Below are 5,684 nucleotides of genomic sequence, written 5' to 3' on the forward strand. Positions count from 1 at the left end.
AAAATCTGTATATACATACACATGCAAATTCCTGGGCACTCCCAAGGAAGATCTAAGTAAGACCCAGCTGCTGCCTCTCTCTAAGGGGTGCTGTCTCTCTCCATGGTCTTCTCCCCACTACTGATGGAACCCCCACCTCAGCCCTGTGGACTTAGGATGGGGAAGAGGCACAGGTGTAGGAAATGCTCACCGCAAGGCAGCATTGGAGCATGGCTGACTTTTTCTTTTGACTAGAGTTTTAACTCAGAAAGGAGGGACAGATATGTGTTCAGATGGAAAGATCATCAGACAAGGGATCAAAACACATCCAATAAAATCTCAGCTTTGTGGCAAAGGGACCAACACTGTTCTTGGGAAGCATGTCACTCTAGCAGCACATGTGGCCTCTGCTTCCCACCACGGCCAGTGGGACAATTGATCCCCCACCACCAGACGTGGGATGCCAAGAGTTAAGATGAGATAAGAAACCAGAAAATGATTAGAAAAAGCATTTCAATGACATGCCTCTCCCCACAACTCTCACAAAGTCCTCTAGTGCCTGTGTCAATGTTTAGAACTTGTAGCCAGAGAAGTCCTCCTCCTTCGTTGTTCAACTGTAAAACATTTGGGTTAGAATGAAAGCTCTTTAAAGAAGCTATTGCCATGTGCCCCGGTATGGGGAAATCCCACGTTAATACTGGGTGAAAGCATATGGACAAAGCAAACAAACAAGGAACCTGTGAAATTAGGAGCTGGTTCTTGATCAGGAAATGAGTTACCCAAGTTATGTTTAGTTTGTGAAAATTCATCAAGTACCACACTCATTATTTCTGTACATTTTTGTCTGTTATATCTCAATTGAAAGGTTTATCCCAAGAAATGTTAATGCCATTAAGCTTTTACCTGGTTTCACATCACAGATATTGGAAAACTAGGGCCTGATGAATGCATTTAAGGTTCACATATTTCTTCTTTGGACATCACAGTGTCTTAAAAACTGAGCAACAAGCTGGGCGTGGTGGCACACATGTAATCTCAGTACTTGAAAGACTGAGATGGGAGGATCACTGGTTCCAGCCCAGCCTCAGCAACTTAGTGAGGCCCTCGGCAACCTTTGTGAGACCCTGTTTCAAAATTTTAAAAAAAGAAATACATCTGGAGGTGTAGCTTAGATGTAGAATACCCCTGAGTTCAACCCCTAGTACTACAAACACAAACAATCAAACAAACTGAGGAACTATTCCAGAGTGAAGGAGACTAAAAAAATGTAAACTCAAAATGTAACATATGTTCTTAGAAAAGATCATGGACCATCTGTTGGAGCAGGCAGCAAAATTTGAATAGTGTCTATAAATCAGAGGACAGCACTCTCAGAAGGCTGTTTTCCTTAATTGAAGGGTTACTCAATGGTTATATAAGAGATTATTCTTGTTTAGGGAGATATTTACTGGAGCATTACAGGTGGTGAACAACATCTATAGTTTATTGTCAGACAGTTCAGAAAAAATAATGAGATTGCACACATATACATAGACACCAAGACATGTAGAAAGAAAGAGAAAATGATAGCTTATCACAGTGAAATGTTAAAAATTGGGATTCTGAGTAACAGAGATATGAGTTTCATTACTCTTCCAACCTTTCCATAAGTTTAAAATTATTTCAAAAGACATTATTTAAAATAAAAATTTAGGAGACCAGGAAGATGGCAGCACATCTCAGTAGCTCTAACAGACGGAAGTCGACTACCGAGAAGGCAGCTCCTTGACAAGAAAACACAGCAGAGAAGAAGCATATGAATAAAAACATAAAAAAGGGAACCATGGCAGAAAAAAATCCAGTAATCAGAACATGAGATAGCAAAAAAACACAAAAAACTCTGCATACAATGGACCTGGTGAATGCCGCCGCTGCACAGTCCCACACCATCTTGGCCCGCAGGCCTGAGCTGCGTCTGCCAGCTCTGCAGCCGCAAGAAATCACCAGCAAGGAGGCCAAGGACTAGAAGTGAAGTAAATGGTGGCAGAACTCCCAACATCTTAGGCAATCATCACCTCACTTCAGGGACAAAAAAAAAAAAAAAAAAAAAAAAGATCCAATAGCCCATGTGCTCACCAGAATCCTGCACCTGGAACAGCTCACTGTGCTCTCCAGAGACCTGGAGCCCACAGGACAGTAAGTTAACTGCATTTCTTAGCAGAAGACCACCCAGAGCAGCTGCAGGGACCCCGGTGGTTGGAGATTTGGCAGTTCATCCCTGGGGTGGTCAGGTTGTAATCTACAGAGATACAGGAGAGGTCCATAGTGCCTTGGGTGCACCCACACAGGATCACAGCGGGTCACTCCACTGGACACCCACTGCCATTGTGGGGGGAGGTGCAGGCCCAGGACCAGAAAGCACAGATGACCACCCCCATGCTTATACAGAACTCATTTACAGTGACACCCACCACTCTGAGACCCAAGTGCAGAGTAACGAGAGGTGCCAGAATGGTGCAGGCACCTCTGCACTGGCTCTGACAGAAAGACAACAGCACAGGGCCTAAACAATGCAGGAAACCCAAAAGTGGGGCTGCAAACTGACAATAGAGTACTGAGCAAATGAAAGATATTGGGATATGCTCCAGAACCTACTATAGTGAGTAGACATTAAATGGCTGAGAGTATCCAGGCAGACCCAGGATGACTGCAAAGGTCAAGCCTGCTCTTTATGCGTATATTTTCAGTATTATTTTTTTCATTGTTGTTGTTTTATTTTGTTTTTTAAAATTTTCTACTATTGTTGTTATTATTTGGTTGGCCGTTTTGTTATTTACTGCATGTTTGTTTGCTCCCTTCCCTTCTTTTTACAAGCCTCCTCTCTCTCTCTCCTATCTACTCTCTTCTCAAAACTCTTTTTTCTTTCTGTATCTCCTTGTCTTATATTCAATCTATTTCATATCACTATACCTAAATACTCTACAATGACTCTAAGAATCTTACTATATATTCACTATCTCTACCAGATACTACCTTACTATACTTAAACTCTTATTCAACTTGATCATATCCTCTACTCTATTCCTATACCCATCACTTCAGCTTTTCCTCCCTTGCATAACCCTCACCATTGAAAACAACACTTCCTCTTGCATAAACCTACTATCACTGCTAAACTCCTATGGCTAAGATTGGAGCAGAGAGGTTGTTAACAGAAAAAAATAGCCAGATACTAAAGATAAACAAACTGCGCTGATAGAAGGAAATGCTCAATAGCTCATATGCCAGGTTTAAGAAGCACAAAGGTCACAAACTATTCTGCTCATACCTCTGAGCTGACTCTTTATAAAGGTAGTGACAGACAGAATACCTCATCTTAATACCTGAAATCCATTAATACCACCATAGCAGTGGGCAGAAAGAACCCCAGAACAACTAAGTATTGATGATCTGCCGGTACAAAAGTGAAATGATAGTAGACATAGTCTTCAGAGTTAATATCAAAGTATGAACAGAAACTAGAACTATTTCTTCCAGCACTGATCTAGAACAGCACTTATCAACAAATACTCACAAAGAGAAAGATGCCAAGACAACAGAACCACAAACCTAAGAACTCTGAAAGTATGAGAATAAGGAACAGTGAGAAAACAACAAATTCCCACAACCCAACAAGAGAGATCATCAATACTGATCTAGAGAAAATACAAGAAGAATTTCGAAACTTAATCTTTAATATGATGAAAGGCTTCACAGCAGGAAATGAAAGAGGAAATTGAGACCTTAAGAATAAATAAGTAATACACACAAGAACCAGAGAAACATGATTTTCCATCCAGCAGACAACTAAGCAAAGAAGAATAAACAGTATTTCAAACAGAAATAAAATTTTAACATGTTAGGAATTAAAATTTATATCTCAATAATCACACTGAATGTAAATGGCCTCAATTCCCCTATAAAAAGACACAAAGTGGCAAAATGGATTAAAAACCAGAATCCATCCATCTGCTGCTTATAAGAAACACACATTACAAGTAAAGATAGTAACAAGCTCAAGGTAAAGGGCTGGAGCAAGGTAATTCATGTTAAGTAGCCATCCTAACAAATGTGAAGTAGTATTTCAGTATAGTTTTTATTTGTATTTCCTTAATGATTAGTTATATTATGATAATGATGAGTGATATTCATGTGTTTATTGGTTATATAAAAATCTTTGGAGATTCATTATCTATTTTGGTCTTTTACCTATTTCTAAATTGTATTATATGCTTTTATTGTTGCTAATTTTTAGGGTTTCTATTTGGAATATTAATATACATTCAGATACAGCATTTGGAAATATTTTATCCCATTCTATCAGTAACTTTTAATTCTGTTTACATTGTCTTTGGATGTGCAGTATTTTTTTTTATGAAGTTTGTTTGTTTATTCTTTTGTTGCCTGTGCCTTTGGAATCATATCCAAGAAATCACTGCCAATTTCAATGTGGTGAAGTTTTATGATCCAGGTTTTCTTCTAAAACTTTATAGTCTTAAGATTTACATTTAGGTCTTTTATCTATTTTGAGTTAATATTTGTATATGGTGTTAGGTAAGGGTCCAATTTTACTCTTTTCATGTAATTATTATTTTTCAACAATATTTAGTGAAAAGATTATTATTTCCTTCACCCAATGTTTTTGGAAACCTTGTCAAAAATAATTTGACCATATATGGAAGAATTTATTTCTAGGCTTTTTATTTTACTCCACTGGTTTATATATTTGCCTTTACAACAGTACTACACTGTTTCAATTATTGTAGCTTTATAAGGTTTGAAATCAGAAAGAAAAAAAGAAACCAAACACTTCAAATAATGATACGTCCATATTCTAAGGTATCACTACCAATCTCACTAACATGTACGGGGAGGAACATGGAGGGACATACACCAAGATCTGTGTGCATGCACGTCTGTACTACTTTGAATATCACTATGAGCTGTAATTATAATGAACCAATAAACTATTTTTTAAAAAAGAAAAAAGACTTGGACATCTACGTGCAGAAGACACACAGAACACCATTAAGACAAGATCAAAGAAGAACCTACCCACACCACATAATAATAAAACTGGCTAATATAGAGGCTAAGAAAATAATATTAAAAGCAATGAGAACAAAAAAGTGGACGGTATTCAGGAGAAAAACAATAAAAATCACTCCAGACTTCATAACCCAAGTTATGAATGCCAGGAAAGACTGATACAATGTAATCCAGACCCTAGAAGAAAACAACTTCCAGCAGGACTACTCCATTAAGCATGGTTATTATTTTAAATTTATGGAGAAATAAAAATTTTTCAAGATAAGCAGAATCTTTAAAAATCCATGAATACTAAGCCAGCGCTAGAGAAAATACTTAAAGAAATAAATTATAAAGATGAAAAAAGAAGCAAACTTTGGAACTAGAGAAGAGATGAATCCCATCAGGAGGGCAACTAAGCAAAGAAGAAATAATGCTACATCAAACAGAATATAGAACAGGAAATGACAGGAAACAAAAATCATATCTCAATAATAACACTGAATGTCAAAGGACTTAACTCACCAATTAAAAGACCAGCAGTGTGGATTAAAAATTATAACCCAAATATGTGCTGCTTGCAAGAAACTCTTCTTACAGCCAAAGATATTCATAGGCTAAAGATGAAAGGATGGATAAAAACATACCATTCCAAAGGA

Source organism: Muscardinus avellanarius, assembly GCF_963383645.1.
Source record: "Muscardinus avellanarius genome assembly, chromosome: 18".
Taxonomy (NCBI): domain Eukaryota; kingdom Metazoa; phylum Chordata; class Mammalia; order Rodentia; family Gliridae; genus Muscardinus; species Muscardinus avellanarius.